Here is an 8,872-nt window from a genome sequence, read left to right on the forward strand (position 1 = left end):
CTTTCGAGACGAGTAGGGGGCTACCCCGGTGTATTAGTACATCACAGCCACTGATCACCAACTGAGCCCTCTGGGAGACCAGTCTTTGACTGTGAAGAGGTTACCCAGTATAAATATAAATTTCAATTTCAATTTCAATTTAATCACACTCTTGTTTACAACAAGACCAATTAATTGTGGCTTATGAGTGAACAAATATACAATATAGAAATTAAAATAAACACGAATCATCAAACAAAATAGCAAGTTGCAAATGTGAAACCTCATGACGTAACCTAGACCAGTGCTTGAATTTTGATTATGTCATATCACTACCATTTGGAAATATCACTACTATATTTGGCACATCAAACACACCTTTTTTTGTCTAACTAGTTTGATAGTGTAAACAGAAATTTAGGCCCATTTCCACTAGAACAATAAAGATTGACGATAAAAAGTAAATATCTTTATGTACTGGATGTCTAAGGATGGATAAGCAAGCCTGCGAGCTACAGCGATTTTAATTGCTTTTGCTTATCCTTGCCTCCTTAGATTTCCACCTGTCTTGTTTTTGTTACCTTGTTTTAAATGTATTTCGATTTTAAAGGGTAAATAAAGAATGAATGAATGAATGAATAAACATACGTTTATAACCATTTGTGCTGTCTTTGATAAAAAAATATTTGTTTTAATCCAATCAAATGACGTCATGATCAATAAGAACAAAAAATCATCGTTATTACTCTTACTCATGTAGTCATTTGATTGGACGTGTGAAAATATTATTTTCATCAAAGACAGCATAAATTGTTATCTTATTGTTCTAGAATGAAAAGTTTATAATTTCTTTTATTTTATGTAACAAAAATGTATGTTTACCACTTTATCGTTCCTAGTGTGTGTAAACAGTCTTTTAAGCGGCAATTTCTAAGATTTTTCATTCCATTCTTCGACACAATTTCTCCTGCTAGTTTTTCGTACAATATTCTTTTTAGGCCTACTGACCATGAGTTAAAAAAAATTTTTACCTCCATACTGACGGTTTTCCATTTGAACCCATAAATTAAGTCGATACATTTTAGTAACTCATCAGCGCACGGATTGGTTTTGAAAGTAACGTCAAATAGACATTTAATGATACAAGGCTTAGGGTTCATATACAAAACTTTCTCAGATATAGGCCTATATATTCTGGGTAAAAGCCTACCATGAGTAGGCCTATCAAGACTCAAGACGTTTATAATAAGTAGGGCCTATATTATGGAAATTAGCTATTTCAATGTTTAACATGGGAATTCGATTCATTTAATTATATGGTTGCAGAAGAAAGGATTGGTGAGACTTTTAGTTTCTGTAGATTGTGAACATTTTTATGTTTTCTGTTGTTATTGTAATGAGCCGATATTGAACAAATCAAATCAAACATCACGGAGACGATTACTAACAATAGTTATTCAAATATAGATTGAAAAGGTAATATAGTTTATTGATGTGACCGTTCAATCGCTCTAATGACTTCATTGAACCAAACCGTATGAACTTCCGGATATTGAGCAGTTCTGAGTGGGCCTAACCTATCAACTGTAACCATGAACGAATTATATTATAATTCCTTCGTGCTGTGATAATATTTATCATTCGAACGTTTAAAACTATGATACATGATTAGCAATGCTGTGTAAAAATGTATACCGTATAGGCCTAATGAACAATATGATATCAAGTGGCATGACGTGGCATTATAAAATATCCCATAATGCAATTTTCGTAGCAATTGTGATTGCTAACAAAGATGGAAATCGTTATGGATCATTCATGGACCTATAAATTGATAGATTAATTAATAGACCTAAGTTATAAGCACGTTGATCATATGGAGATACCTCCATAATGGATCATTGTCTTAAAAACCTTCCCGAACAACTTTTCTTGGTAGGCCTACTCTGGCCTACATCAGTCTATAGAAAATCTGCAGTGTTCCAATTTCTTCCTGAGTACGCTTTTATTTATTATGTGAATGCAAATATTAGCAAAAGATAACACATTGTTATTGAAATTAATATATTTTGTTGTACTGGGAAATCATCCCACACCGGAGATGCCCTAAATGAATCTTTGAGAAGCACGAGCCATGGCAGCTCAATTACGTAATCATGAAAAACAATAAGCAGCATTACCGGTCCGGGGTTTCTTTGACGTCTAGGCCTATTAATAATAGATTATAATCAATCAACGCGTAACTGTTGGTGGTGTTCCTGTAATCTGTTACCAAAAAATAACGATTCTGCCCCTTGTACCAAATAACCGTTTTTCAAGTTGTTCATGATGCCTCCCATGATGATGCTGGGGAGGAGGTTGATCGACATAAAAGAAATGCCGATAACTTATGTTCTGATTCTCCTGACCTTTTCAAATGGTAGGCCTCAAATTTTGTTACGCCTCTGGCTACAACTTTTGAGCAGGAAGAGATAAAATGAGAGTTAACATAAATTCAATCCAAAAAAAATGTGATACAGCAGGCGAATAACTTGCACTTACACTATGATGGAATATTGTTTTCTAGTTAATTGATGATTTGGTTGTAGGCCTACTTAAATGTCTTTCTTGCTGGACAAAATGCATCTATTACTCAAAACTACAACTATGGAAAATATTTACATAGGCTACGAAAAAGAAAGTAGAAACATGCATCTCAGATCGCATATACTGTAGTGGTTAGCATGTATATGCCTTATTTGTTTGTATATATATACTTTTCTTTCTTATTATCTATTTTCCCATCGCTAATAGTTCATTTTTTCACCCAGGCTTAATCTGGTAACATCAACACAAAATAACAACATTTATAGGTATCTAGGAATTTCAACGAATTATCTTTTGTGCATTCTTTCTTGGGTGCACGTGACCAAATGCAAGATTCTAATCATGGTAATTGTAATGTAATGTCATTTCCATAACATCGAGTTCTCAAAGCTGTGTATTAACATTTTTTAAGGAACAGGGTAGCCGAATTATTAAGTACCCTAGCCTTCCATTAAAAGAGTAGCTATCTTATTTTTATACTCATTGCTTTTATATTCACTTACATAAGATATTTTGTTTAAATTGTAAAGTAAAATTCACACTTTTTACGTTTGACGGAATGGAAGCCCTCTTCTGTTTCAGCCACTCCTAATATTGAATTATCTATCGATTAATTCGTGATGTCTTGTGTAGTTATTAATATTAGCTATCGTATTTTCTGTTTCTATTGTATTTTAGCATTGAGAGAATGTTATTATTGCTCATATCACAATGAAAACAGTTATTGTGTATATGCTATTTGCCATGATATTACCGTTTGAGTCACTCCCGTGTTCATTAAAAATGAGTAAATAAAAACATATATTTTAAAATAATTATTAAAACTTTATGTAGGCCTATAAAGAGTTATGCCAGACTTCACCACGTTTAATGATGACATGCATGTTGGCGTTGCACGAAACCAATGTGACGAGTTCATATCTAGGCTTAGTTATTAATTATATTTTATGAATTGTTTATGTTGACTTGATTTACTTTTATTTATACGTTTAAGTGTCTGTTCGAATGTAGAATATTCAATAGCAAATAAACTGTAATTTCGAAATATTGATGAAAATGTGAAATTTTAGTTATACTAATTTTTTTTTTATTGAAAATCATAGGCTGAATTTTAATATTGTTTTGCTTTACAGTTTTGTAAAACTACATCACCTGATTGATTAACCTTTGACCATACAGTAGATAAAGCTACGATAAATAAGAAACAGTGTATTTACACAGTAACACTCATAATATATTTATAATATATGAAGCCAAATGGCACAGTGGCAGCTTTTTAAAAAAAGGGAATTGTTTTTCATGTTAAGATTGCAGGAACATTTTAATTTAAAAATGCAAGATACGCCTATAGAGGTTTATGCGTCAAAAAACAAAAGTGAAGACCACTTGTCTATATTTATCTAGAAACATTATCTACAAAGTCAACGGTCCTTATCGAGTACTATTATCCTAAAGGCGCTTTTCCAATTCCCATTAATTGTATACCTCCATGCTCCATTCAATTTTTGGTTCTCCCTTTCAGCATTACAACTTAAAAACAATCTACCTATATAGGTGTTACAAGTTGGTAACACTTTTCAAACAGAGGACTACAGAAATCTAGCGGTGGCATACATAAATAACTACACGTCTGAAAAGTTCCTCTTTATCGCATTATTCATTCATAATAATATTCTAGCCTACAGACTAATATTTTCCACCAGAGCACTGTTTTATAAACATCTTTTAGACAATTGGAATAGAGCAGGGAAGAGTGAAAATTACAAATAGAGAGAATAATTCGTCGATCATATGCTCTTGTACTTTTACAATCCTCGGAATCTGGATTGATTTATTGTTAATTTAATAAAAATGAAGTATACAGATAAAAATAGGCCTCAATAGAAATAGTTTTAGGACTAAGTATCAATGATAAATTATAAGTGAACAGCTGAATGCAAGACAATTGTTTCTGAGTCAGTTCTCTCATGTAGCCTGTAACATCAAGTTCTTTATATTTTCTATAGGCTAGGCCTATTCAACAATTTTTTAAATATATACAGCACTTTTTCTCATGTTTTATATGCAGAGCTAGCTCTGTACCGAGCATGGATATATATTATTAAAGGCACGTTTTATAGCCTTTCTTCTTATCAAGTCATGTGACATTTTACGCCACTCCCGTACGTCTGCCTTTGTTAAAATATCAATGCGCGAGCTCATACTGAGATCCCGGATCATCTGACGTCATCGGCTATATGCTAATTATACAATGGTTGCCACCACGAGCAGAATAACAAGTTTTAGAATAAAAATTTACATTAGGCCTACTGTTGGTAATTTATTAAACTAATATAATCTTCCGTAAATAACAACATATTGACTGTAACCCTTCCAGCGGGTCATATTTTGGAAATTATGTCGCCTTCTAATCCACCTACCATACACACGTTGGGTTGTTTCTCAAAATATTTTTTTTAAATATTACAAATATATTACTTATTAATCTATCTCACAAAAGTTTCTGTGTGACCGTAGAATATTCAATAGGAACTAAACGTTGCTCGTTGAAATATTGATGGAAATGTAAAATCAAATTTGTTTCTCGCGCGATTAAGAAAAATGCAGAGCAACACAAAGTTAGTTAGACAATTGCTTTTTCTCTTTTGTAATAAAGTCGTCATTAATAATTCGATGATATTGAGGTCTTATACAATTCTAGGTTTCATTCGAATTTTAAGACGTCATTTTGGAAGTAGACCTATAGAATTAATTAACGTTGTCATGTGATGCGATTAATGTCAGTCTTAGGCCCGAATTGTTCCCATGAGTCTGGGACTTTATTCATAAATGTATGACTGTAAGGTCCGATGATTATACAATGCATTAATGATGTATAATTGTATGTAAATGTAAAAAAATACATAATGCATAATGTATAATTTAATAAGAATGTTATATATAAGGGCCAGCTATTAATGCAATGTTTTGGCATGAAAAAAAGAGAAACGCCCTGTGGTAAAGTCACACGTTGTTACGTACGTTACTACCGACCTCCTGGAAATATCAATGCGCGATCCAAGCAACACCTAATAGAACCCGGATGGTATGACGTCGAATACTATGCAAATTTTTATGACGCCATGTTCGAAATGAAAAGGCTAGCTTTGCCAATAGGTAAAAATATATGCTACAATGACTTGTATTTTTGCAAATAAATTTAAATCAAGAGAGATTATCACACACAAAGGAAGGAGATGACGTGAACCAAACAATTGGTCACAGAAATCCAAAATTGTCAAAAGTAATTGTCCAAACTAAGGAATAAATATAGATCTAGGCCTATCTCCACGTGATTTGGAGGCACAGGCCTATATGTCCGATTTGTTTGTTTTTTTCATTTTACAGTAAACCCAGCTCAAACGTACACATTTACGTACAAGAAATGATATAGGCTACACCAAACAAAAACAATGAAATTTTCGGTTTGAGGAGAATTTGATTATGAAGGCTACAGTAGGGCGGGTTGTGTCACAAACACAATATAAAATAGGGTCTACTACTGTTTGTTTAACTTTAATCTAATTTGGAGACCCAATTTCTGGTTAATGTATTCATGTGTGACCACATATTGTTAATATTATAAATTATCATTGTGCCCAAGGATTACCAATATGTAAAATGATAATACTGTATTGTATGACTATATGGTGTAAATTCATCGGGTTACATAAGCACTGAAGTTACCACCTAGATAATAGCGCAAGATGTTTGTTACGAATAACGTTTCGTCATTTTTTTAAATTTAGCATCCATCGGATTTAAAGATGTATTGTCCCCCAAAAACATGAAAAAATGAAGATTAATTAAATCAGACTTTGAGTATTTTATTTTATAGTTTTAATATAGTTATGTCTGAAGACGGAAAACGTTAAGAAGAAGAGATGAGAAGAATAGGCTTCCATAGAAAAAATATTAAAACAAATAATGTTTTCATTTATAAAATAACAAAATAAATGGTTAAATTCAACCAAAAATCCATTGGCTGGCATTTTTTGCTTTAAATTACATTTTTTATTCAGGTAAATACATTTTTTTAGATCAAATTTTTGGTCAAAGTGGATAACTATTATGTTACATTAAAATGAAATATTTAAAAAAGACAGAATTCATTATCATGACAGTTGTACTATAGTCTAATCATGGAAATATATTTCCTCCGTGATCTTAATTAAAACCACCTCATCCAAGCGTTGATGCAAATTGAGATTTTAGGTTGTTTTTGTGGAAGATAATATTGCTAATTTCCTGGTGACATTTTTTTCTATTTTTTATTTGTATTGTATGGATGCACTATCAAGGAAATGATGATGATATATCACCATTCTTCATTGGCCTCGTTCCGTTCGACTATAACTGTTTTATTCTGTTTCGAATTGGCCTACTTGTAGAACAATTCAAACCATACGTGTTTATCCATTTAAAAAAAAATTGGGTTTGTTTTTTTATTTTCTCTTTTTAGATAAAAGGATTTCACTGTTTTCATATCTCTGCCAATAAAATTAAGACAACATACCGGTACTAAATGTTGTGTTAATATAAAAGCAACGGGCCTAACATAGACTAAATGAATTTGGACCAGAATACCAAGTTTGCTTTTCTATTTTATCTTACATCATTTATTAATCAAAATATTGTTCAGAAAGCATTTGTTTTTATGTTTGAAGGACCTCTTCACAGGATATATTTCGGATTTTTAAAAATAGGCCTATTATATAAAAAATAACGAGAACAGCGTTGTAAATGTTCATCGGATTTGTAATCACACATGAATTTATATATTTCTTTCTATCAACCAATGGTATTTTATCATTACGGTTTGATAACAATAATCTATAGGCCTACATTCAGAACATTGTGTATATCAACATCTAATTAGCATTTCCTCTCATGCTAAATGTTTCTTTCTTTTTGACACTTAGCCGAATGTGTAGGATGCCGGGTCTGTTTTAAAGATCTAATTCTAAATTCATAATGGAGACAGTCTGCATGAATTAGTCTGTATTGTACATTAGGTAGCACGTACATTTCTATTGATCATAATACATTCCAATAATTATAGTTTACAATATCGTTTCATAATTGTGGGACTTTTTTTCATTTGATAGTTCCGAATTACACAATACGAATCCCTATTCTTTTGTACTATTTGTAAATAGAAAGAAGTATTTTAAAAAAAAGGAAATAAACGGTGTTTTATCAGAGGACTATAAAATGTAGGTATAATAAAAAATAATTTGATTTTTTTATTCAACTTCCCAGAGTCACCAGATCTAGTATAGGCTATAACTAAAACGGTCTGTGGTTTTTATATTCTAATAGTTGTACATTCATTTTAAGTTAATCATATTTACTTTTGTATGCCTTTTATGTTGTGTATTTCACAACATTTATTTTGTTTCAAGTTAATATTATGACGCACCTTTATCATCAAAGTGTGACCTGTTATAAAAGTGAAGTTTATTATATTTATAGCAGTGGTTTTAAAGATATCTTGTCACCCACCCAAATTTATTTTTAGTTTAATATGCCATTTCAATGTCATATAATAATTTAAAAAAATTATTTAAGCTGTAATTTAAAGCAAAAATAGTCAAATTGTCTGAAATCAATGAGGTTTTTAATTTAACCGTTTATTTTGTCATTTTATAAGTGAAAACATATTTTTAGGTGTGTTTTTTTTCTACGGAAGTGATTCTTTATTAAAACTTCGAAAATGGCCTATTCAAAGTTTTCTTTTATTAATCTACTTTTCATATTTTTGGGGAACAATACATCTTTAAGATGAATTCATGTGTTTTCTTCGTGATAACGAATAATATTATAAAAAGAAATGTTATAAACTTAAGAAAAACATTGTTTTATTATCAAAAAATAATTGTTATATCATCATATTATGGCATATGAAAATATATGCAAAAACAAATAAATTTAACTGATAATGTAGGTCTGTTTATTACATTTTACTATAATTGGCTAACAACTATTATTGTATGGTACTATTCAAAGAATGTGTATGTTGGTTGTTGTTCGTTGATACGTACGATAAACTTTCCAAAGAGATACAGTATCTGAATCAATTATTACAGAGGGCGTTTTCATTTTTAAAATCCTGTCACAACTTCAATAGTCGTTTATTTAATAGTTCAGTAATGTACATAATATTATAATGTATTAATTCATATTTGTGTAATATCTAATGCAATTTTCAATAGCTTATCAAAAGAACAGAAATGCAGAATATGAAATTTGTTTAAACTATTGCGTT

Source organism: Antedon mediterranea, chromosome 4 (assembly GCF_964355755.1).
Source record: "Antedon mediterranea chromosome 4, ecAntMedi1.1, whole genome shotgun sequence".
In the NCBI taxonomy this organism is placed as follows: Eukaryota; Metazoa; Echinodermata; class Crinoidea; order Comatulida; family Antedonidae; genus Antedon; species Antedon mediterranea.